The sequence below is a fragment of the Biomphalaria glabrata genome, chromosome 3 (genome assembly GCF_947242115.1).
Source record: "Biomphalaria glabrata chromosome 3, xgBioGlab47.1, whole genome shotgun sequence".
In the NCBI taxonomy this organism is placed as follows: Eukaryota; Metazoa; Mollusca; class Gastropoda; family Planorbidae; genus Biomphalaria; species Biomphalaria glabrata.
In genome coordinates this window covers 9,966,571-9,994,337 of record NC_074713.1, presented here as the reverse complement: position 1 = coordinate 9,994,337, position 27,767 = coordinate 9,966,571, and the positions used below count along the sequence as shown (strand labels likewise).

The following is a 27,767-nucleotide window of genomic DNA, read 5'->3' as shown; positions in this document are numbered from 1 at the left end:
AAAATGGTGAAATTTTATGAAAAAACTGCTTGCATAATTGATTTAAAAAATTAGTTTTTTCGCTTTCAGAAAAGAACAGAGTAGCCGTTGCATCAGAACTTGGAATGATCTAAAATATTATGATGCCCGATTTTCATTTTCTCTTCTAGTTTCTGAGATCTAAACGGGACAGACGGACAGCAGGGCCACACAAAACTAATAGCGTCTTTTCCCCTTTCGGGTGCCGCTAAAAATGTCTTTTCTGTATTGTCTTGCGTGTATCTATAATCTAAATGAAGTCAAAGGAAGTTTTTTTTTCTTTTATTGCAAAGCTTATATCAAATCACTCTGTGTGTCTTGTATAATGTCAATTTCCCCCAAACCCATTCACAGATGAAGTTAAAACTTAGCCCAATTATTCATTGGCGAAGACAGTAATTCAATCAATAACAAAAATAACCAATAAGTCAATTAATTACTGGTTGTTGTTTTTTTTTATACCGACAAGGGTAATTATTTGACACTTTAAACAATTATTTATTGTACATAACAAAACATGAATCAATAAATAAATTAACGAAGTAGTGAATTAATTATTGGTAATTAATTATGTTGTTTGATATCAAAAAGGGAAATAGCTTCTATTTATCAGAGATATAATTATAAATTTGGAGTTCTTTCCCTTAGATAATCTTTCTTTTTTTTCTTACTTTTTAAAAAATATTTTTGGTTTATTTTGATTGTTTTAAGAGTGAAAATAAAATCTATTTTGAAGCAGAAAAAAATATTTTAGTGTTATGTTCTTATTCTTAAGAAGTTTGTGTTGTTCCTTGGAGACCTTGAAGTTCTGGAGACTGGTGACTTAGTGCACCACTAAACAATGTCAAGGACTAAATAACCTAGCACTACATACGGAAGAGTTTTTGTAATGCGATTCTACAATGGTAAAATGTGCACAATAAATAATCATAGAACTTATATAAAAAAAAAAAACACAGACCTATATATATTGTACCAAGACCATAAAACTGAAACAAATTCTTATCCGATAATGATCAGATCACAGACCTAACATATATGTGTATATATACATATATATGTGTTAGTATGTTTGTATAATATATATATATGCGTAACTCTTTTTCAAGCTGTAAAGGAAGTCGCTCCGAATCTTTTCTGTCTTAGAAAAGTAAAGATCTTCACTTTTCAAAGATTATAAATAAAAAAAAAACATCATTTTGTGGAATTTAAATAGAATGGACTATTATTAATATTAATCACAGAACTATATATTTATGCAAATCTATAATGTAAAGCGATTTCCTGTTTGTTTCAATGGTGATAATGTTACGCAAATCCTAGATCTAAAATGAAATAAACTCAAGTCTGTTGATTTCAATCATCTTATGATTTTAGATTGTATGTTGAAATAGATTGATTACCTATATCTTTCTAGATTTTGGATCTAATATCAAAAATTGCAAAATAATAATTATGACACGAGAGTACTCTTATTTTCGATGCTCAATTACATAGGTTAGTGTGAGTTGACAAAAAAATAATTGCTTCTTATAACTATAACTGCTTTACAACACAACGCCTTGTTTCAGCTTTTTGAAAAAGTTTTTCACGACATTTTTGTGTTGTGATAAGAGATCTCCATGTCCAGTCTAGGTATAATATATATAGGTCTGGCTCTGTACACCAGATACACCAGAAAATATTTGTTCTTAGTTTTTAGATCATAGATGGAAATCTCTAATTTTAGTAATATAAAATTATTCTGTATTTTTATAACTGTTATAAATTACATATCAATATGTTTTAGCATTGCAGTAATAGAATCGAATAATGTCAATACATTGTTATAATGCCAAAAACTCAGAGGCGTAGCTTTGTTGACAGTAACTTGGTGTATATTGTAAAATGTAATATAAGAGCCAAGTACTTCTTCTTCTTTGTCTTATTTTATAAAGATGTTTCTTTTTAACAACAACAAAAAATTGCCCCGAAGAAGTGAAAAAGATAAAAACACAAGCACTTCGAGAATAATGGGGTGGGAAAGGCAAGTATAAGCCTTGTATCAGAGCTAACAGGCGTTTCAGATGGTCTGGTCTAATAGCAGCGCCTCGAATTAGAACTAACAGGCGTTTCAGATGGTCTGGTCTAATAGCAGCGTCTTGCGACACTGTATCTTCGCGCGCCCCCCCAAGATGGCAGGCCGGATGGAGGACAGTCTGAGTGGCGCATTGTTGAGTGGATCACGTCGAAGTGTGCAGACGGAGAAGGAATAATCCCGCGGGCCACAAAATGTATTAGAAAACATTCAAAGTGTTCAAACCTGAGACCTAAATTTGGAAACAGCGCCACAACCGATTACATTGGGGGGGGGGGGGGGGCGGAGCAATGCGAATTACAGTGCATTAAAAAATCTATTTTGATGTTCGGTATCAGATAAAGGCATTGTTTGACGGATGAGGAAAGATTTTTTCTCTCAGACACAAATCTCACACATTATTGTTAAACTTACAATAAAATTCTTAGCATTGTGTGTCTCTCAATAACACTTTGTGTCTTTATATCATTTTATTTTCTTTTCCCTACTTTTAAATCTCCCACTTTTTAAATGTCCCCTATTCTCTCTCTCTCTCTCTCTCTCTCTCTCTCCCTCTCTCTCTTGTACATTATTTCGTTATCGAAATTTGTTTTAATAATTGATATGTTGGTGTCTAAGATATCTTTTAGTATCTCACTCTCTCTCTCTCTCTCTCTCTCTGTCTGCCTCTCTCACTCCCTTTCTGTGTCTGCCCCCTCTCTCTTTTACTCTGTCTACCTTTCTCTCTCTCTCTGTCTGCTTCTCTTTCTCTATCTGTATGTGTCTGCCTTTCTCTCTGTTTCTGCATCTCTCTTTCTCTCACTGCCTCTCTCTTTCTCTCTGCCTGTCTCTCTCTTTCTGTCTCTCTTGCTTTCTTTCATATATTATTAAGTTACCTTTATTCTATATAAAGATAAAACAAAAAAACACACAACACACAAACACAACCTAACAGGCAAACAAAAGAAAAATTACAGAAACAAAACACCGATAACGGAACCTAATCAGCACCCAGGCAGTCATTTTGGGTCAAGGAGACCAGCCGCTACTTCGTATGGAACGGTCGAGAGTTATACTTCAGCAGACGACTTACAGTAGTTATCCACTTTAGCTGGCTCAACGTCTGCTATTTCCCGCCAGAAGTACAATGGCGTCATCGCATAAATGTTTATCAATACTGCTCTGCTCTTGGAATGCACACGACGCTGACTTTGTACAGGAACAGCCTCAGAAGTCTTATGTTAAAGTACAATGTACGTTTTGGATAGCGATGAGTCCTGGAGGTCCAATGATGCTAAAAATATGTCCGACTCTATGGTCGTGTACTTTCAACAGGGGCGCATTTCCTAGTTTTGTTAGTTTGTAGTACGGTATATCTTTTGACGTGAATCTATTTAGGGTCTTTAGCCAGAATAGAAAGAAAGTTCATAACTTTTACTTCCAATACTAAGAATTCTGTAAGCTTTCAATACATGTGTGATTTGTCTCGCACTCTGACCTCCTGCGTGTCACTTCCGGGTAATTTGCTCTGAGTGCTGTTTATGCACTGCTCTAGAAAGATCCTAGATATCCCATACAAAGACCGCATCAAAAAATGAGAAGATGCGAAATAGAATCCCAATGGCTATTGGACCCAACGATGACCTGCTGACTACTGTCAAAAACGCAGACTAAAACTTAATGGTCATACTAAAAGGTCCGCAGGGCTCGCAGAGATCTACTTTCAGGGTAAAGTTCCAGGAAAAAAAGAAGAAGAGGTTGGTAGAGAAAGTGACGGAAAGGCAGCCTTAAAGAATGGATGGGCAAGTGTCATTGGAGGAGATTGTTTGCAATGCAAAACATAGAGAGGAAAGGGGAAAAAAAAGGTCGATAGATAGATCATGTGTGGTGCCCCAATGGTTCAACAGACAGAGGCAAGGTGAAGGTTCGTGCTGTGGTTTGCAGACGTGATTTCAAAGTGAAGTGACCAACACGCGATAGTCTCTTTAATTCTGACTTAAACTCAAAAATCCCCGGATACTCCTAAATAAACCAATGGACTTCCTGTGTCACTAGGTCGTAGTGCTGGACACACGATTCCTTCGTTAACAGCTAGTAGCAGAAATATGTAGCCTACAGTTTATGCATTATTTCTTTTATTTGCTGTTAAATTTCGAAAGGAACTTTTCTTGGCATCTATCTTAAATTTGAACTAAGCTAGGCAAGGAACCTGTTCCCAGAACTACTGGAAACCCAAGCTCATATCTTAACATTTCTATAAGACACGTAAATATTTGATGTACTGTATTGTACGCTGTAAGACAGTATTGCTGTAACTCTAGGTTAGGCACTCAACGAATAGGCATGCAACTCAACACAGTGTAACAGGAAATAAATACAGGTGTTTATTCACTAGGACAAACACATAGCATCCTTCAGCTTCCTCAGAGTCTTCCTACTAATTTACCAGTCCTTTAGACTGCAACCCGAATGTGGACCAACGACAGCCTTCCCCGCTTCGCTCCAGGTCCCTTCTACAACCTTCAGGCAGCACCAAAAGCTGGCTTCTTAGTTTCCAAACATTCAGACTCTTCACAATCCCTGATGCAATGTTATTATCTCCATTCTAGTCTCTTCCTGTTTACGTTCACTAGTGCGCTAGTCCGCACCTCAAGCACTGGTGCAAGGCAGGGTTACAACACTGCCCCCACCTTAGTCTTTTCGTCCCGAAAAGAAACATGTTCACGGTTGGTCAGTGCAGGTGGAGGTCGGTCAGTGGGAGTCACAGATTGCATTGATCGTGCTCCCCACAAAGCAATCCACACTGCTCTCTGCAGGTGCCGCTTTCTCCTTCTGCTCCAATTGATCTGCCTTTGGTTAAGGGGAAGTCGTTTTCGTTGTCTGGCCTTTCTCTTAGTTACCACCGACGGCAGACTCATGGTAAGAAGCGATGCAGTGGATGTCATAGCGTAGGTCATCAAGACCATTTGTCTTACACGTTGCTCCAGCAGGCTTTCTCGATATGCCGTGGGCCCCCAGGAGGCAAGGTTGTCAAACACGGAATAATATTCAAGCGTGTCTGAAAGACATACCTGTGGGGCACGTTTACAACGTCCTATGTGTCCATCTGCTGTACCACCATCAGCGCTTCTCTTGCTGATACTGGTATCAGGACAAATACTTAGTTGGCAGGTCTTCCGGTGCTCGAATTCTCCCTTTGAGGAGGTCCCGTCATCACAGTTATTGTTCAACGTCTGAGTGTAGGCAGGAATCACGATAGCATGATCAGATCTGTGCTCAGTGCTTTCACAACAAATGTTAGGATTCTTGTCGTAGGAGCCAAGCTTGCACGGCTCGCTATTACAGTCATAGACAGCGCCACCATCAACGGCGTCTCCGTTGAGTAACGGATTGTTTATACCTGTCGACATGGTAGCCATCTGATCGTCGGTCTTGCTCATCACGGTATCAAACGTTTCATCAGTCTTGTTCAGCGTGGTACTGATACCTATCTGTTTAATCATGGTACAGATCTGCTCGTTGACCTCTTTTAGCTGTACCTGGAACGAGTTCATCTGATCTGTCACGGTATTCATGAGCTCTCTGATATCTGGTTGTACTTCGAACAGATACGAGTCCGGATCTTCATCTTCGTCCAGCAAGGCTTGTCGAAGGCGTTCTCTCATTTTTTCTTTGGCACAGAAGATCCTCAGCTCCCTGGCTCGGAGTTCCTCTTTTAACTGTTTACAGCTAAGTTCATCTAGCTTCCTAAGCGTCGCCATTCTTTCCTTTCGTTGAGCTGCCCAAATCCCACTTCTGATACCAATTGCTGTAACTCTAGGTTAGGCACTCAACGAATAGGCATGCAACTCAACACAGTGTAACAGGAAATAAATACAGGTGTTTATTCACTAGGACAAACACATAGCATCCTTCAGCTTCCTCAGAGTCTTTCTACTAATTTACCAGTCCTTTAGACAGCAACCCGAATGTGGACCAACGACAGCCTTCCCCGCTTCGCTCCAGGTCCCTTCTACAACCTTCAGGCAGCACCAAAAGCTGGCTTCTTAGTTTCCAAACATTCAGACTCTTCACAATCCCTGATGCAATGTTATTATCTCCATTCTAGTCTCTTCCTGTTTACGTTCACTAGTGCGCTAGTCCGCACCTCAAGCACTGGTGCAAGGCAGGGTTACAACAGTATAGTATCAAGTCAAAAATGTATAATAGCATATCCTATAATATGCAAAGCCCTTCGAAATTACGCGTGTATAATTGTGTGTATGGGTGAGTGCATGCTTTTAAATGTGTGTGATTGACATGTCCCGAGCACTTCCGAGGGTAAACATCGAAGCCCAGGTTGATAGTTACCACTTCCTGGACACATCCTCAGCTCGCCTTACAGTGTGAGTTCGCATGCCGAGAGATCCAGAGAAGAAAAAAAAAAAGCTATTGTTAACTTAAGTACTCACGTGAAGGACAGCTCCCTAATCAATCGTCCATTCTACTCACAGATTCATCTCCCAAGATTTAACTCCACCACGTCTCCAACAAAGCCCAAGAGTATTTTATAGTTAAAAGAGAACGATATTTTAAACTCATGTAGTTTGTATTACCATGGCGTAAGGACTCATCCTACGTCTTGTGGCGCTCAAGGGAGAGAATTGAAACTTTTGTCACAGTTGTCTCCCCGTTCTTCAGAATGCGCCCTCTAATGGTAAGGGAAATCGTGGCTTTCTTGGTGGTCACTCCATCTTCAATCTCAAAAACTCGAAAGACGAGATCAAATTCAACTCACTATTTTGAAGTAAAAACCGGAAATGGATATTGTTAACGGAAGTCAGGTTTCGAAAGTAAAAAATGTGTGATGAGTTTAAAAAAAAAGCCTCAGCTAGAAGTATTGGCACAAATCTCCGGGTATAATTTGAAAATCCGATTTCTGAGTGAAATTACTATCGGACTCCCGAGACTGAATATAAGGTTTGAAACACATTGCTACAAAATGGGAAAGGTCGAGTGGTTAACCGCTAGGCTATCAAACCGAAGGTCTAGGGGTTCGAGTCCTGGTGGAGTTACAGGAATTTTTATTTGGGTTATTTCACTAATCATTAGCTTAAGGAAATAGTGGTATAAAGCTGCTTTGAACAGTGTGTACGTGTGTATGTGTGTGCTTGTTGGTCAAGGATGAAAGGTCGGTGTGCATGCACTATTTGATGTACACAAGAATTGACCCAAAGTCGGGTTTTCATTTGGTCAATATAATTCTTTTTAGACTTAAAGATTTTGAAATGCACTGTCTATGAGTAAATTAAAATATGAAATAAAAACTCACCAGACACATGACATGACATCCATTCCATCTAGATCAAGACGACAATGACATCAGCGGTTTATTACAGCCTGAAATCAAAGAGAGAGAACTATTCTATATAATGATGCTAGAGTAGAATAACATTTTAAACAGTCTATAACCAAAGTAATCTAATGTGTCTCTTGAAGATCCTAGTTTCTCTTGAAGATCCTAGTTAATGTTCAATTTAAGAAAGTCCTTGTTCATTATACAAATATGAACATTCCAGCATAAGCAATGAGACAGTACTTCAGATTAAGTAGATGCAGAACGGTCCCATACAAGGCTCCCCAAAGCCCCCTTACCCTTTCCTTAGCGCCGGCACTATTCTTGGTAGACTGGATGAAAGGTAACACAAAATGAACGGAATGTGTCATCCCCCCCCCCCCTGGACCTACCTATATCTACGTTAATGCATAATGGAGCTGTCTGTGAATACAATCTTATAATGAATTCTGAACGTCGTTTAGACATGACCCCCCCCCCTCCTTTTCCTCTAAAAAATAGTCTAGTATCCATATTTACGTTCTAAGCCCTTGTAGTGGTAGAAGATGTGTAGTTAGGAAGTCTTCCCTAAACTGACCAACGCTTGTAGTGGTAGAAGATGTGTAGTTAGGAAGTCTTCCCTAAACTGATTTACATCTCAACACAGTGTTTCACTCATAACTCATCGCACATTTATCACATGAATCATTAATTTTACACTACTGCGTTTCTTTACAATATTCATGTATTGATGTTTTCAAATTAACAATCTTATATTACACAATAGAATTCGATCTGTTTATGCGATAATAATTAGCTGCGGGGGAGAGTGCTAAAAATAGATCTACACGCTGTCAGAAAGCTGCTTTATTTATTTGGACCATGGAATGTCAAGGGAAGTAATTATGACAGTTAATTACTGGTGTAACGTGATCGCAAAGCCACAAATTAATTTAATTTATATATTTCGTGTCTGTAATCTATGTTGAACAGCTTACAGCATATATCGAAAAGCTCGTACTGGAAATGAACCGGGAAGTTTTGTATATTATTAGATGAAAGGATTAATATATATCGATGTATCAATGATGATAAAAAACTAGGGCCCTCAGGAAAAATACAACTAATATTATCACCATTATCAATACGCAGAGCAGAGAGATATGTATGTTATACATATATATATATAAGCCGTACGACTTGATATCGAGCGCGAGCCAAGCCAATACAGCAACCAATGTGCCAGCAAAGTGCTTATGAAAATAGCAGCGACCTAATTCTCTACTCAAAGTATAAAGGGGACTAATTCAACTTATACCACTACATCTATCAAGCAGAATTTCTTTCCCTTGTTTGATACGAAACAAACTAATTAATTACCAATAGTTAATTAACTAACTAGTTACCTTTTTTTTTAAATAAAAAAAAATTCATTCTTGTTTTGTCAGGTACAAAGAAATAATTGTGCGAAATTTTAATTTGATTCAAGATTGGGTGTTGGACAAATAACGTGTACAAACCTTTTACCAGACAGACAGACAGACAGATCGAGAGATAGAGTGAGTCAATATAAGCTTTGAATCAAAAGAGCACGCATCGTGTAGAATCTTCCATAACGCCATGCATTTTCGAGATATGATCCGGGTAACACTAGCACAATAGCAGGTCTCTTGGGAAACCTAAAACGAGGAGAGAGAGAGGGAGAGAGTAAGAGAAAGAGGAGGGAGAGATAGATAGAGAGAGAGAGAGAGAGAGAAAAATAGAGGGAGAGGGAGGGGGCGCAGATAAAAGTATAACTAGACATAAATAAATGCCTATGTTTTGTAACTGTGGGAGACATAAGGGAGATAATTAGACTAACTGCTTGATTTATCTGGAGTTATGTGCACCTAGTTGGATCACATCCTGGGGAAAGAGGGCAGAGAAAGATGACAAGATTAAAGATGGCGATCGAGGAAATTGAATATTGGATATGAGAATGTCATATCACATTTCATCTTCCCCTGGACATTAAACGGATGCTACCCACTATCCATATTCTTTGAATCCATTGCAACACTCCCACTAAATGTGTTGTCAATAATTCTTTTCATAATAATGTTCCGAAACTGTATTCCCCATGTACGCTATGCTAGCACAAATAAGGAGCTTCAAGTGGACTACAGTGTTATGAGGTAAGTGAGTACAAATGTTGCCCCTCAAAAAGTTTCCCAAATGTTATTAGAAGCAAGCTTTAATTAGCCTGAAGTTTTCATAAATGAGTTCATCTTTGAAGAGCGCAATGTTTCAAACAGTGGATATAAATCAACAGTTTATCAGTTTTAACTCTATATAATGATCAAAGTCCTCATTAAAACAAAGGGCACTACGTTTACTATTTCTCTCTCGCTCTCCCTCTCTGGCTCTCTCTCTCTCCCTCTCTGACTCTCTCGCTCTCCCTCTCTGGCTCTCTCTTTATATGTATAATTTTTTCCTCCTAATCTTTCACTGTTTTTACTTTTCTCTCCCTTTTTGTCTGAAGAGTCTCTATCTTCAAGTCTTTCTCTCTCTCTCTTTCTCTTTTAATCTCTCTTATTTTCTTTTTCTTTCATTCAAGACTACCGTTCTCTTATCTGACAGTCTTTCCTATTTCTCTTATTGAGCAATTCTACCCATTTCTCCCCTTTCTCTCTCTCCTCTCTCTCTCATACTTTGTTCGTTTCTTTCTCTTTCTCTCTCTCTCTTACTCTCGTTATATATATATATATATATATATATATATATATATATATATATATATCGTTTCTCTCCATCTCTCTCTCTAACTTCTTCTCCCGTTCCCTCTCTCTCTCCCTCTATTGTTCTATCTCCATCTCTCCCTATCTTTCTCTCTATCTTACTCCTTCTTTCTCTCTCGCACTCCCTCTTTCTCGTCTCTCTGAAGTCTACATCTCTCTCCTATTCTTCTCTCCCCCTCCTTCTCTGTGTCCAGCATGTCAGCACACATTAAAAGAAAATTAAACAAGTGCTAGACTTATGCAACCAAATAAATCCTCTATCAATCTTATTTTAAGTCGTACAGGGGGGGGGGGGATCTCAAATTTCAGAGCTGCCAGGTGCCATCAATCCACCAACAAGAATGTTCCCTTCTCAAGCTGCTTGCTACATGTGTTGTACTGCTGCCTATCCCTTCTCCTCTAGGTCCTACTTATATTTGAAAACAAATGCATTAGATTTGAGCTCACGCTGTAAAGAAATAGAATAACTGAGATCGTAAAACAAATAAACATTTAGATTCTAAACAAACAAAAAAATCTTCCCAATCTATCAGAATAATTTCAATTATTTTTTTTTTATCCAAATGCATTAATGTCAAACATTTTACTGATTGAAAAACAAAATCATGTTTCAGACTTAAAAAAAAAAACAACCTCAGAAAAGCCTAAACAAAGGGCATCAACTCATTAATTACATGTCAAAGATAATTATTTAACAGAGAAGAAAAAAATAATAATCCGCTAATCCCAACAGCACACATCAGTCCCTGGGTCTTAGGGGAGGAAACTGCAGCGAGAATAGCTCCTTCTTCTTTATAATCAACCTAAGGGCGGACGGGATTTCCCGACGTCTCTGTCCTTGTCCAAGGCTCGGGGTAAGATGATCTCTCAATATTGGCCTCTCGTTATCTCGTTGACACAGTCTTGAGTTACCTTACCAGGAGAGGGAGGTAGGAGAGAGGGAGGGACGGAGGTGTCCACACGTCCGGAGCCAAAGACATTGATTTCTACGTCTACATTGTGCAGTGCCTTTGCCGCGGCACGCGCCGGGGATTAAAGATGACCGGACGCTGTCCGGACCGGCTCATCATCTGCGCGACAGTACCCTTACTGATCCAGTATTAGCCTAGTTATCAGAAGAAAAAAAAATGATGTTAAAATAATTTTTTTTTCGTTTTTGTTGTTTTGTTTTTGCTTTAGTGTCTGTTGAAAGCTGATTGACAAACAGATTTAAGTCCCTTTATCACTGATGGCATCCGTCCCTGATGATCAGAGATTTTCCGAGACGACCGATATTCCTTTGCTTTAAGATGTGACATTGAGACTAAGATGAATAGCCTTGTTAGTCTTATGCAGATGGAAGAAAAGTTGCCGTCCCGCCTCATGACAGGGTAAACAGGGAGAGAAGGACACCCCAGAGCCGGGCACACTGCTAGTATGGTCAAGTCAAACTTGCAGGGGTAAAAGGAATGAACCTTTTTTTTTTAAAAACACCCACATGAAAGACAAAAAGATATAGATACATTTCTTATTCCATATGCTAGGACTAATAGGCATAAATTCTCTTTCTTTTTTAGTGCAAGGAATGGGTCGCCTGAAGCAGCAAATAAAACCAGCGATTTGGTAAATAAACAAACACAACTAGAGTAAGGCCCGCAAATAAATAGGACGCAATTTTCTTTTAATTTTTTATGGGGCATATGTAATTTATACGATAAGATAAGATAAGATAAGATTTACGTGCTAAAAGCTTTTTGAACTAGCATTTAAACCAGGAGGAGATCCATGATCAAGGAAGCAATTTTTGAAGGTAATACATGGTCAGTACATGGTCAGATGCAGATCTAACTTTGCAGGCCCATAACACTGTCATGCCCTTATGCTATAGTCAAATTTTGTAAGCAGCAAAAAACTACTTAGATGTAATTTAAACGTAACAAAATAAACTTTGTGTCCACAGCCCCAGCTATTCTAATGTCATTGTTACCTTTTTGGAAAGGGTCAGACTTATAAATTAAACGGAATTCAATATATACTTTCTTTGTATTAACAGTCATACAAAATAATCAAAACATCTGTCACCCATCTAAATTCTTACATTTTTTAATCTTAAAAAAAATAAAAACTATTTTCTTAACCACGATACGTACACACACATGCCCTTCGCAATGCCCGGCCTGGCGTGGACCAGTTCCTAAATTTAGGAAAGGATAAAATAAAGTAAGTCAAATAATCAAAACATCATTAGTACCATGTTGTATACCATGGCCCGGAGTATAATAACAGTTATAAGATATATTCTATAATGTAACTTTCTATAGAACTTTTAAGTGTTTCTTACCCGAGGAAGACATTTCAAAGAAAAAAAAAAAACATAGAATGGGGGAGGGGGAGATGTGACCTCTGGGATACATCTTGTATTTATTTCTATGTCTGTCCTTACCAATTCACCCTCATTCAATCAGAGGCCCTAAAGATTTTCTTTAAACTGGACCAGTCCTTACAAGTGTCTTATAATCAATGTCCGGCCGAACGGCTATACTTATACGAGACACCAAGGATCCACCCCTCCCTATGTCCAACAAAGTAGTGGTCAATACATGAGCTCCTCTATTCACAGAGGCCAGATAGGAGGTCACTCCTTGTCGTCAATAGCGTCATCAACTGACCACTGGGTCGTGGGCTAAGTGAAGCCATGACATGGGCTACTGTCCAACTGGGAGCATTCAGCTGTCTGGCGTAGAACAGCCTAGACACACCAGTGTAAATATGGAATTAGATTTAGTCTACAACAAAATTTCTTTGGCTTCGTGAGATTATTTTTTCTTCTGGGCAGACTTTGTATTTTATAATACTACACAAAAGTTATATCCCCTAATATAAAAAAAATACTGCTACAACATAGATATAGAAATAACAGTCTTTATGTATACGATACAACTAAATCTAAATTAAATGTATCTAATCAATAAAGTATAATTTGAATTGAAAAAAAAAATTGGTTCTAATATTGTTTGAGTAAAGTGTGGCAAATTATATATGTTAAAACTGTGTCAGCTTAACCACTAGGAATACTATTCTTAAAGACATTTCTTTATTAAATATATTATACACGCTTCTTCTTTTTTTACGTGAATATGTCAGCGAATATTGTAAAAGAAAATCTTGCATGAGATAAAGTATTCCCGTCAGACCTTGCTATCTATAGGGCAGATGGTGTAAAGGTCATCTGTATCTGTGGCCCACGGTTAAGGAGGGTGTCATGTGGCCAGAAAAACGACCAACCGCCTTTACTTTTCACCAACTAATGTCAGATACCCATAAGAGAGTTGGGTGGACTCAGAGGCGCCCTAAAAATCACGAAATTCAAAATCCCAGTCTTCATCGGGATTCGAACCAGAGACCCCGTCGGTCCGTAAGCCAAGCGCTCTACCACTCAGCCAACGCTAAACACGAGGTAGATCTAATTTGGACCAAAATTGATTAGTTGCATTTGTATTGGTTGCAATTGGATAAACTCTTTTCTCTTTTTAAAAAATGTCGTATAGCTCTACGATCTGAACAAGTTCTATGTGGGACTGACACCAGACACGGGAGATCATCAAACCTCCTTTGATCTAGAATAGATTTCTCTCTTATTTTACTGAAGGGGACATAACCCTAATTGTTTACTTTTTAGGATTATCTCCCCTTGCTCCATTCAAAACTAGGTGCATTTAGTTAGATTTAATGATCAGTCAGTGCTTGCCAGTAAGTAGTATTTTCCTCTTTAGTGTAATAGAGCTCGAAAATAGTCAGACAGGCAGACAGATAGATAGACAGACAGACAGACAGACAGACAGATAGATAGATAGATAGATAGAAAGATAGATAGATAGATAGATAGATAGATAGATAGATAACTAGATTCAAAACTAGATGCATTTAGTTAGATTTAATGATCAGTCAGTGCTTGCCAGTAAGTAGTATTTTCCTCTTTAGTGTAATAGAGCTCGAAAATAGTCAGAGAGGCAGACAGATAGATAGACAGACAGACAGACAGACAGACAGACAGACAGATAGATAGATAGATAGATAGATAGATAGATAGATAGATAGATAGATAGATAGATAACTAGATAGACAGATAGACAGACAGACAGGCAGGCAGGCAAACAGACAGACAGACAGATAGATAGATTTATAGACAGACAGACAGACAGACAGACAGATAGATAGATAGATAGATAGATAGATAGATAGATAGATAGATAGATAGATAGATAGACGGACATACAGACAGACGGACGGACGGATAACCGATCAACAAATAGATAGATAGATAGATAGATAGATAGATAGATAGATAGATAGATAGATAGATAGATAGATAGATAGATAGATAGATATAGATAGATAGATAGATAGATGTCTAAATGCATCAACAAATGTGTAGTAGAGGTGTGCTATTTTAATTGAAATATTTCTTTGGTTATATTAGCCTGCTGTAATGTCTTAACGGGGCCTCCTTAAGAGACCCTTGATAAATGAGATCTGCCTGGGTGGACTTGGGGCTTATGTTTCAGACGGTCGAACAAAATCCTTTTCTAGAAGGACATTCAACTGCAGTCCACTTATTGAAATTTACTGGTCCAGATGACGTCATGTGTACAAAAGACATTACAGACGTAAATTAGCTCCCTTTGTTTCCACCAACAGCAGATAATTACTCGAAAACGCCGCATCCATTAGCTCAGATCGGGTAACTCACACATGACACACAATACATGCATTTGGCGCCCGATGAGGGCGCTGGTGCTTTTAGAATACAGAGCTCCTGTTCGGGAATCCATTTAATTATTTACCTTTATACTTTTTTTTTTATTTTGTCATTAATGGTGTCTTTTAAGTCTGGAGCTGCTTCCACGCACTGAAACAGTTAAACAGACAACAGACAAAACAGGTTGAAACAGAAGCAGAAGTGAATCTTCTGAGGTAAACCCAGAATTCATTATTTAGTTTAGAAGATAAAGAAATTAGCCAACTTTTTAATTTACCAAAATGTTGATCTGTTGAATCAATGATGTAGTAATTAATGCAATGGGGGGGGGGAGGGATGGGGGGGGGGGGGGGGGAAGGGGGGGGCTACATCCCCTCTCCTATCGGAAAAAAGTTTTAATTTGTTTAAAAAATAATATTTCGGAACTACAGTATGACAGACAGATTGTGAAATGTGGAGAGGCCAAAACTGCTTTGCTACGGCTTGGCCACCCAACAAAGCGGCTAGAGTTCGAATCCTTACTAGAGCAGGGTCGTGTTTGCTGAGCGCCTAAAGGCAACACGTGTGCCTTTCTCAGATACCCCCTGATCCCCCCCCCTTGCCCACAAAAGAGATTGGACTATAACGCACTGAGTATTCTACAAGCACGGGGGATGCACTATATAAAAGACATTAGGAAAGAGTGATCTATGAGATAATGGTAGTAATTTAGTGGTAGTGTTGGGGAAATAATGTGATAGTATCATTGTATAGGTAACAATGTGATAGTATCATTGTATGGGGAAATAATGTGATAGTATCATTGTATAGGTAACAATGTGATAGTATCATTGTATAGGTAACAATGTGATAGTATCATTGTATAGGTAACAATGTGATAGTATCATTGTATAGATAACAATGTGATAGTAATATATTGGTAGCAAGTTAGAATAGGGGAAAAGGGGGGGGGGAGTCATACGACGTGAAACAAATCTACTCTGGAAGAAAACAGAGAATCATGTGCACTATAGTTTGAACTTAATCAATCTTGAACAAGAAATAATAAAAAAAAAAAAAAATTACACTGCAGTGATAAAATTAGACTCTGAACCATATCAATACTCCATCCACAAGCTCCCTGCTGTATCTGTCCGTATCTCCACACTCCCCTAGTTATCAAAGGTAGCCACGTGATGTAATCAATCCGTGGAGACAGAGCTCGGTCTATAACGAGCCCCCCATGATAAGAAGATAAATCATGTCTCTAGGATATAAACCTTACAGTTTAAATATAAAATAGAAGGAACTGTAAATAGAGATTTTTGGCCAGCAAACCATGATTTACTCAAAATCAAACTGATAATTATTAGCGAAGATTTCAGAGTGAAATTTTTGTTATTAATAATAATAATAACAATAATAATAATTATGTTATAAACTCTGCTCGGTCCTTGACGTAGTCCTTGTAATTGTCTAGGAGTAAAGTCTAAGACTCTTGGAGCTCTAGGCCTATAGAAGCTCGCCTTCACCTGACTGTCTGAACAAACTTCTATCTGGGAAAAGTCCAAGCAGATGTAAATTATTACATCCCTATTACTGATGGCTCGTATCCAAGGACGCTGGATCAGAAGCGAGGCCAAAGGCCAGAGAAACTCCCCCAATGTTCTTCTCTGTACCACATTAACCGTGCAAGATTCCGCCATGAAAAAAAAATCCCATTGAGGAACGGCGTTTGGATAAAGGCGTGTTTATCGGGGCTTCTTTCAATCCCTACCAGTGCAATGGACTCGGTCTTTAAGCCCCCAAACGGGGGGTTCAGTTTTGCTTCCCTATTGGCTTAATCGTCTTTACTAACGACCGTTTCCATCCGAGCGCCACAGCGATGCTGAGAAGCACTGCCCGTTGTCGCGATTGGCAGAACGTCAAGATTGAGCAAGCCAGGGTGGAACTCGCAGTACACTGTTACGTGTGTGTCTTAGATATGCGTCTTATGATAAATCAGTGTTGCTCCCCCACCTCTACCTTCTTATAGACTAAAAAATTGTTCCCTCCTCCCTCCCCCCCCCCCCCAGTCCAAGACTATGGAGAAGCTCTTAAAGCTTCCCAATCGTGTTTCTGCATTCTCAGCCTCAGAACTTCCTTCTCCACTTAAATGTTTCGTACCAGAGCAGCCACTTTTCTTGTGCTTGAGGTGCGGTAGGTTCCACATCGAACCTTTCAGGCCGAAGTAGTCTATCCATGTTTAGACAGATTTAGTGAAATAAATTGTTGTACTTAATAATAACAATACCATGTTACATTCAAAGCTTTATTTCACTGAATGACAAACAACTACACACATAGTAGAGTTCACAGCACGGACTACGAAATACGGTCAGTACACAGGTTAACAAATGTAAACAAACACTAAAGGGGTGACAATCCAAATAAGCAAATTCACGACACATACCATGATTTTATTGACGTCGTTTGGTTAGGTTAAACAGAAACAAAAACTCAGCTACAGCGCCCCCAACAGACGTGTACGTTTACTGTAAGACTCTAAAATCTAGATAATGTTGTCGTTTAAGAACGTTTTATATCGATCTTGTTGAAGACACCCTCGCGGGAAAACAGTTAAATTTGTCCAACAATTAATTAAACTTTCTGAACAGTAGTAATGATGTTACTTGTTATGTACTATCATTAAAACAACAAGCATGTACTACAGATTTCTTGTATTTGAACAAAATAACGACCGTCTCCGCGACCCCACCTTCAGCTCCCCCACTTCCCCGCAATTACCCTGTTTGAGAAAAGCTGGATTAAATGTAATATTTTCAAAGTCTTGTTATATTACGCCATCTTTTGCTTATTTCAACGTACTGTAATCTTTTTAAATTTCATCCAGAAAATTAACGAAAATAATTCAAGGTCCGCGAATTAATGAAGTGGTTTTGACAAGGCATGAGCGCGGCCTTTCAGAGGCGGAGTTGTTAGGGGAAATCATGATAAGTGAGTTGTTTATGTTCTGTCTCCTATCCTGTAGTGTACATGTTTTGTAATGTACACACCTTTCCTCCCAAAATGAATCTGTTGATGATGTTGTCTGCGTCCATTTATAAGGAACTGCGTTAGCCAGCTATTATATCAAGTTTTCAAATATACCATTATGCCATGATTATGCTACCTTGTATTCTTTAAATGTTACAAAATGAAATGATTTAAAAAAAAAAAAGATTGATCGAAATTCGAGTCAATTATAAAACTTTCTAACTATTCCCAAAAGTTTATTGATATATCCGAAGAGGATTGCCTTCTTTTTGGTGAATATCTTTCACAATTGTAATGTGCTCTTCTTCTGCGCGCTCTGTGACTTTGATATATGGCTTAAGTTTTACATAGTTCTAGAGTTACCTCTTAAATACCAACACGCTTGTTCGAAAAGTTGATATATAGAGGTAGAGTTTTCTCCCTGTTTGACTTTCATATATCTATTATGTCTAATATGCTTGCCTTGACACAAAGTAGGGTTCAGTTCTAGACCACATTTCTCCACCCCTGATTGTGTTCATGCGTTTTGTTTTCGGGCCTCTACTAAAACAAGACAATACACAGCAGTCAAAGCTAAGAAAAAAGAAGCGAATGTAAATGGCTGCACACCCGGCCCAGTGCCGCCCCCGGTGGCGTCACAACGGGTTGTATCATTACACAAGATCGTGACAGAGCGGACTTCCGGTTGAAGTTCTCTGATCACCGATTATTTCCCCCTTGATGGTCCCTGGAGGAAATGGATGACGTTGCAAGTCGTTGGTGATCACAGGACCGCGTAAACTTACACGGTTGGTGCGACTGGAGAGAGAGAGAGGGCGCATGGCACCCTGGGGGAATAAATGCGCTGCTTTAACACTATGCCAATAGTACTCCTTCGGAAGACACTGTATCAGACACATTGGTTTGGACTTAACATTAATAGTCGACCAAGTACCTTTAGAACAATTACGAGTTGACCAATAACCAACTGACCAATTACCAGTTGACCAATCACCCGTTGACCTACATGTTACTTGCATTATAAGAGTATAGCAAAAACGATCCATAATCTCCAAATCAATGTTACCTGCATTTGAAAAGATGTTGGCGTTGGGGTCAGTTCAAACCGATGAGCTACTCACCTTCTGCAACTTTGAATCAAGCCTGAACCTATACATGCACTTTGAAACAAGACTGAACCTATACATGCACTTTGAATCAAGACTGAACCTATACATGCACTTTGAATCAAGTCTGAACCTATACAAGCACTTTGATTCAAGTCTGAACCTATACATGCACTTTGAATCAAGTACCTATACATGCACTTTGAATCAAGTCTGAATCTATACATGCACTTTGAATCAAGTCTGAACCTATACATGCACTTTGATTCAAGTCTGAACCTATACATGCACTTTGAATCAAGTCTGAACCTATACATGCACTTTGATTCAAGTCTGAACCTATACATGCACTTTGAATCAAGTCTGAACCTATACATGCACTTTGAATCAAGTCTGAACCTATACCTGCACTTTGAATCAAGCCTGAACCTATGCATGCTTTTTGAATCAAGTCTGAACATATACCTGCACTTTGAATCAAGACTGAACCTATACCTGCACTTTGAATCAAGCCTGAACCTATACACGCACTTTGAATCAAGACTGAACCTCTACATGCACTTTGAATAAGGTCTGAACCTATACATGCACTTTGAATCAAGACTGAACCTCTACATGCACTTTGAATCAAGTCTTAACCTATACCTGCACTTTGAATCAAGTCTGAACCTATATATGCACTTTAATTCAAGCCTGAACCTATACATGTACTTTGAATCAAGACTGAACCTATACATGCACTTTGAATCAAGTCTGAGCCTATATATGCACTTTGAATCAAGACTGAACCTATACCTGCACTTTGATTCAAGTCTGAACCTATACCTGCACTTTGATTCAAGTCTGAACCTATACATGCACTTTGAATCAAGTCTGAACCTATACCTGCACTTTGATTCAAGTCTGAACCTATACATGCACTTTGATTCAAGTCTGAACCTATACATGCACTTTGATTCAAGTCTGAACCTATACATGCACTTTGATTCAAGTCTGAACCTATACATGCACTTTGAATCAAGTCTGAACCTATACCTGCACTTTGATTCAAGTCTGAACCTATACATGCACTTTGAATCAAGTCTGAACCTATACATGCACTTTGAATCAAGTCTGAACCTATACATGCACTTTGAATCAAGTCTGAACCTATACATGCACTTTGAATCAAGTCTGAACCTATACATGCACTTTGAATCAAGTATGAACCTATACCTGCACTTTGATTCAAGTCTGAACCTATACATGCACTTTGAATCAAGTCTGAACCTATACATGCACTTTGAATCAAGTCTGAACCTATACATGCACTTTGAATCAAGTCTGAACCTATACATGCACTTTGAATCAAGTCTGAACCTATATATGCACTTTGAATCAAGTCTGAACCTATACATGCACTTTGAATCAAGTCTGAACCTATATATGCACTTTGAAAAGAACATGAGCGTGAATGTTCACCTGGCAGGTTTTACGTCATGGTTGATATTGGGGTTGTGGTGGCTGAGTGGTAAAGCACTTGGCTTCTGAACTAAGGGAGCTATTGTCGAAATCTCATTGAAGTAAAGAAATGTGATTTTCGAGATTTTTAGACCCCCCCCCCCCCAACCATCAAGTTGAAACAAATAAAAATGGCTACCTGACGTTTGTTGGGGAAAGTAAAGACGGTTGGTCTTTGTGCTGGCCACAAGACACCCTTGTTAACCATCAACCATAGAAACAGATGACCAATACATCATCTACCCTACAGATTGCAAGATCTGAAAGGTGTATTTTACTTTTCTTTTTTGTTTGATATTGGTTTTAAAATGGTAGTAGGGGCGAGATCGGAGTCATCTATTTTCTGATGGATTTCTCCAGCGGCTAGAAGTAACTTTTAAATTCACTGCGAGACATTGGTCACTCATCCAGCAAATAGAGCTCTCAAAGTCCTGCAGACTATTAACAGTGACATAACTCTAGCGCCCCTCTCCGACCTTTTTCCTCCCCCATTTCCCTTTTCTGGAACCCCCCTCCTCCATTTCTCTTACTCATCCGCACTTCCGCTAATAGTTGTTTACCCTTTCCCTAACAAACAAATAGATTATCAACACAATTTTTTATTGGCTGAAACGTTCAAACTCTTCCTGTTTCCGCCAATCACAGGACATTTAATAGAGACATACCGCTCTATTCCGCTCACGTGCACAAACGGAAGCGCCGTGTTTTTTTACTTACTATTCGGACCGGAAGAAGTGACAGAAAAAAAAAAAGATGGATGACGGAAGAGAGAAGAAGGAAAGCTCATTTACTTTCTGAGCGACATTTTGCTCCATCAAGAGACTCTCCCGAGAATGCTTAAAGTGACGATGTAATAATGCATACTTTGCGTACAAGTCTCTGAACCCGAGTAGTTCTTTGTCTTTTGAATGAAAGTGAGGAAGTCTCTTTTGGTAGGGCCGGCCTTAGGCAAAGGAAAACTAGACAGCCGCCTAGGGCCTGCAATTGGTGGAGGACTTGCACAGGACTCAAAGAAAGTGAGTGAATCGGAACAAGGGTAGAGAAGAGAAGAGAAAATGGGAACAAGAGTGAGAAGAGATAATGGGAACAAGGGAAGAGAAGAGAAAATGGGAACAAGAGTGAGAAGAGATAATGGGAACAAGGGAAGAGAAGAGAAGAGAAAATGGGAACAAGAGTGAGAAGAGAGTGAGAAGAGAGTGAGAGAATCGGAACAAGGGGAAGAGAGAGTGAAACAAGTGGGAGCAAGGGGAGAAAAAACAAGTGAGTGTGATAGTGGTAGAGACGGGTGGGGAGAAAGAGAGTGTATGACATTGACAAAGACATTGTAAAATAGGATAAATTGGTCATTTGTTTTCGTAACACACACTAAAGAACACACAAAAAAAAAGACCTTATGACCTAATAATGTGTTGCCTCTGTTTTATGGTCATCTCATTCCAAGCCATAGGTCATCACACCCAATGACGCTGATGGTGCCATAAACTAGGCGGTCCCTGGTCTTCCTAGTGCTGGCAGTCCGCGCGTGAGCTCAGCCTGGAAGTAAACATTTTTATGGGGTGATCAGGTAATGACCGAACGTCCTCCTCCCTCGCCCCAAACACAGTGGGTAACGCTGATGAAGCGCCCCCGCTGGGCGCCATGCTGCTTTTTGTAATGACATTGTAGACGTAGGAACCGTAATGTTGAGAAAAACAAGAAATGGATCTCTTTATGGACATCTTTATCTTCCCAATTCCTATAAGTCTCTTAAGAGTCTAGATCTAGATCTTGTTACAGTTTATTTCTACTATTGTCTATATCTCTATTACTCTTATCGTCCCTCCAAACATAATTTCTATTTAGTAAAAAAAAAAAATTGAAGTCATAAGTCTTGTGGAAGTACACCCAGTAATAGAATTGAGTGCACATAGGTAAATGGGACTAATTTTTGTTTAAAAATACAAATCTAAAACCTCTCCGGATTTAAAGGAGGGCAGGTGAGGCTTCAGCCGCGTGGACTCTACAAGACAGGAGATAGGGGCCTCCACAAAAGACATAAAAACATATCCAAATTTCGGCGGGTCAGAAAGTTTGAAGTTGTTGCTTTTTTCTAGCTTTCTTTGTCGCATTTTACGGCTGCCAAAAAATGTCTTTATTTAGAGTGTACGCTTTTAGCATGCTCGGAATAAGTCAATACAGCTACGGATATACGACAATACGTCTACCAAGGGACTTATCCTCCACAAACTCAAAAAATGTGTATATAATTATATTGAATATATATATATTTTAAAAGGATAGTGAGATTAAATTTACAAGAATTTTATTTCTATCTTCTAAAATATGGCATGATTTTAGAATTAAGTAATTTTATTCGTAAGTTGATCTTGTCAAAGATTTCGAAAAAAATGTAGGGGCTTCAACCAAAAATCCTGCATCCTTATACTTAAATCCGGCCCTGCTTCTACACAAAAAGAAACCTCTTTGAAAAAATACTGGATCTGGCAGTCATCTTAGTGTATATGGTTTTTTTTTTATTTTATTTCGTTTGAAAGTGAAGATCACCAACCAGGTACATGTTTACAGATTAAATGGACATTGTACAGACTATGTGTCAAGAGAGTTATTGACCTGGGAGTTGAAGGAAATACTGTCTTGGCCACTGACGAAGATTTTAGTAAGAAAAGCATTAAAAATACTTTAAAAAAAAACAAAAAACATACATTCTTTATACAATTTATTGAACGACTGTTTTTCTCTTAAAAATTAATGAATGTTAGATTTTTTACACCGTTCCCTTCTCCCCGATAAAAAAATTTTGGTGAAGTGAATGTATAGATCTAGTACACATTTTAATATTCCAATAATAAGCATTTAGATCTAGACTTAGATGAGGATGCGCAACATTTTCCTGAACATTAATGTAGGCCTATTATACTCTTGAATCATTAAAGCTGAACCTAGACCTATATCAATATCTCTAGCCAAATTTAATTTAATTTATTTTTTACTTGAAACAGATGAGATATTTCCCCGTGTGACCAACGAGCTAGTCATTCTTTTATCACTGATATACATTGACTGTTTAATTTCTAGGAAAATTGTTTAGAGCCGTTTTTGAGATCAGCTGTCCTTGCAGGTTCCTGGCTGGTTCCATGAAGTTCTGACTTTAATAGATGTATTGTAAAAATGTAATTAAGTCTATTTATGCTGCATTTGAAATTTATATCACTGAACATTAAAATGACATTTTTCTTAGTAGTGTTTGCGCTGGATACGATAGTGAATAAAAAAAAATATTCAAATGTTTTCAGTGAAAAAAAAACAACAACTGGTTCCAATTTTATGTTTCATTTGTATCGTACTGAATGAATAATTAGTAAAGGTTAGAGTTTAAAGGCCATTGAAAGGATAATTTGACTGTAACCACGGTAACGGAAGTCGAGGCATCAATTTGAATGTATGCTGGGAAGATGAATAAAAAAAACGGAAATGGCATTGAACTGATCAAGGGGAGACAATGAGAAAACATACGGGGAGTATTTGTTCACGTGTGTGTGTGTTTTTACGTCATCTGCGTGTGTGTGTGTGCACGAGGAAAAGTGTGTACCAGTAAGCACGTGAGAGAGACAGGGGCGGAATAGAGTGGAGAGGCGAATCAAGTACTTGTAGAGAAGGACAATATTATCTCAACATTTCGCTTTTCAAGTTGCTGACTCCTTTGTGGTGTTGTGGGGGAGGGGGAAGGGGTATACAAAAAAGGGGGAGTAAGAGGGGGGTGTGTGAATGCAAATGATAGAAATCATTAATGTATGCAACTTAGCATGGTTGGGTGGGTTGATGGTGGTGAAAGGATGGCCCAGGCCCGATAGAAACTTGGGAAAGGGGCGCTGATGCTTTCAGGGAAAAAAAATATGAAGATGTTTTTACGCATAATTGATTATACATTTAAAGAATGGAGGTAGAATACGATGTGAAATGACATTGTAGTCAGCTTTTTTTGGGGGGGAGGGGGGCGGGAGAGGGGGGAGGAGTGAGAGTAATGGGACAAGAGGGACGGGGTAAATGGAGAATAGTGAGTGATGGAAAGATGGCACCCGATGTGAGGCGATGAAAGATCATCAGAAAGATAATTAGTCTGTGGTGTTGTAGTATTGGAAGCAGTTATCGATTTAGTCCATACTTTTGTGTTCCTGTACAAATAAGCTGTTACATTTGTATTACAAGATAAATATGTCTTGCCCTGAAACATAATGATGTCAGAAAGACGGTGACAATTAGTGATGATTTTAAAAGTTCAATGTGTTCCGAGACCGGAAGTGAAACAAGAATGGAATCCCCAAACGATGGTTTCCTGTGGTACAAGGACTTAGATCAATTCGATGGGGAGCACTTTGACCTACAACTGGGCCACCGCAGCCCTTAAATATCATCTTGAGCTAGTGCAAAGCATTACCTGGTACATTTATGTTTAATTTATATTATGTTTTATTTATATCTTGAAAACCTGTCTGACAAAACAGAAAAAAAAAACGTAAAAAAATACAAATAAAAAAAACACATAGTATGTATTACTCTATGTATTAATTAGTTTAGAACATTTATGTAATTTGCCTCTGTGCGATCAGAAATATTTTTAACAAGTGTTTTTTGTTTAACGTTTAGCTTTCACAATGCGCTATGATCTTATCCCTCGTCTGGACCAGTTGTGAAAGGAGGGGGGAAGAAGGGTTAGGTGAATGTTTAAAAGTTCGTTTTTTTTAATGCATAAAAAAAAATTCACTCCGAGCTCGAGTCCTCAAGAGATTAATTCAACTTGTACCACCATATCTGTCAAGTACTATTTTTTTCCCTTGTGTATACCAAACAAAATAATTAATTACCAATAGTTAATTAGCTAATTGTTTAATTTCTTTTTTATTGATTCTTGTGTTGTCAGCTAAAAGAAATAATTTTGCAAAATTTCAGCGTAATCTGAAATTGGGTGTGGGAGAAATAACGTGCACAAACTTTTTACCAGACAGACAGACTGAGTTGATACAAGCTTTGTAAAAATGATGGCTGATTGGTCGATGGGCCCAGGTTGGAACCCTACCAGCCGCCATTCCCCACCTTCTTCGGGATGTTTGGCTTAAGATGTAATAGTCTTCAATTCTGAAGCAACATCCGAGTCACGTGAAACAAACCAACCAATATTACACCGGCGATAAAACATGTAGATCTACATTAAAAATAAATAAATAATTTCTTCGAATGCATTTGGAACAAATTTCTTTTCTCACGTTTTCCAATCGACAAGACAATTCAATGATCTTCGACTTCCAGCCAATCAGCTTCGAGCAGACGTCACCGAGACAACAGAAAACGCTCAAGTATTTATAAGACGAAAGACGCCGCCATTAGGGCAATAAATAATTAAATCGCTCAATTTCTAACACATTCAGACCAAAGGAAAAGATATATGACATCACGGGTGATAAGAACAATTTCGGTAATTATTACGCAACACACAGTAAATGGAATACACATGACAACTTCTACCTTAGATATATTAGTTTATAATTGCGATTGAATCAGAAACCTCATTAGTAACGAAACATGCTGGGAATTACTCCCTTAGAGGAAGCGGGTAGTGAGTTTTAAGGTCGCCTTGTCCCCATACAAGGACAGCCCTAATGTCGGACATGTACCATACTGGGGTACACCGGGGTCCCGCGGAAGACAATGTGGGAGACAATGTAATCAACTATACATAATAATTACTCTGCACTTTTCGGCTATGTCCAATCAAATTTCTAAGCGCTTTCGATTATAGCGCAAAAGTAATTTTGATTATTTAGTTGGCAGCCGTGTCCTTCACATTGTTTATTTTGTCTATTTGTATCAAAATCTCTCCGAATCTTTTTCATGCATATTTATATTATCTTATCTTATCTTATATAATACAGACGTTACTTAAAAAAAGAAGATGATTACGTCCTACGCGTCATACATCTCGTCATGCATGTCAAACATTGACTTAAATTCTGCCAAGTTACTGGTTTTCCTGGCTGGCTCAGGCAACCCATTCCATGCTGTAATAGCACTAGGGAAGAAGCAGCATTTGTATAGTTTTATTCTAGCATATGGAATATATAGTGTGCCTTTATCTTTGTGTTTTTCTGAGTATTTATTAGGTTTTTTGTTTTTGTATTTGAAGATTATGGTTCAGTGTTTTATTTATAAATGCTACTTTAATTTTAAGTCTTCTATCCTGAAGGCTTTGTAAATGTTATTACACTATAGTCCTAGTGTATCGCAAACACATTGTTTCATATCGTTTTCTCTTCTTTTCTCCAATTACTGAATGTTATCAGTTACAAAAAAAAAAAATGGCGATTTTGTAACTTGGTACACTAAAGTTTATTTTCATGAAACTCTCCATACAGAGAAAAAGAAATTCAGACAAGAAGATGAACTCGTGAACAGTCAAGGCCGAAGTGTGGCTCCCCCTCTCTCCCCCACGTCATATGAATAAGATTTAAAGACATCATAACACATTTACTCGACTGACAGTGAAAAGAAAGTATGAATAGGTTCTTATAACGTTGATTGACAGGTCATGCTGACATAACGGACTGACAGGTCCTGACAATACAAACTTGCTCTGTCACGTGACCGAGGCTACCAGCCTAAACCTTGACACACTCATTGCATATAAAACATTACCACGCTCTGAATTCAAGGTTTGTATTCATTCGCGGAATTGTGTTGTAGGTCTATACGTCTACATCCGCGACAATACATTCGCGATGGTTGAAATGGCAAACAGCGAGTCCCCCACAAAATGTCAATTTACCCTGGCAAGAATACCAATTCAGAAATAATGACAGCTGAATGCCGCGGGACCATTGATTTGGTCCCCGCAATATAACAATAATTGGTCACAATAGCGTCACATTAGAAGCGCCCAGATGTCACATCAAATGTCACTATCATTTGAGAACTGTCATTCCCTGGTAAGTACTGCCAATCCTACAATAATGCTGTCCATTGTCAGACGTGGCGTGCTCGAGCATAAAGATAAACAATTTTTAGTTGCACATCTTTGAAGTTGGATTAAAGTCGTTACTGTGTCATGTTGTTGGCTGCTAGAGTGTAGTCTTAGTTTGATACACGGTTGCTTTAAGACAATCAGATAAGAATAACTACAGTACGGCATCGTTAACAGGCCTGCGAATTAAGGAAGAGAGTAGACCGAACAGAGGAGAAATAGAGTTAACAA

The 27,767-nt window shown here is 38.4% G+C and overlaps 2 protein-coding genes across 4 annotated transcripts in view; one reads left to right on the top strand and one right to left on the bottom strand.

Moving 5' to 3' along the window:
- The window catches only part of LOC106051401 (uncharacterized), a 241,024-nt gene that overhangs the window by 81,857 nt on the left and 131,400 nt on the right, over positions 1-27,767 (bottom strand). For all 3 annotated transcript variants that reach the window (XM_056023275.1, XM_056023276.1, XM_056023278.1), the window contains one exon: positions 7,386-7,453. The gene's annotated coding sequence lies outside the window, so the exon portion shown is untranslated. The remainder of the gene's footprint in view (positions 1-7,385; positions 7,454-27,767) is intronic.
- The window catches only part of LOC106060231 (uncharacterized), a 202,443-nt gene that overhangs the window by 169,335 nt on the left and 5,341 nt on the right, over positions 1-27,767 (top strand). The window lies entirely within an intron of this gene.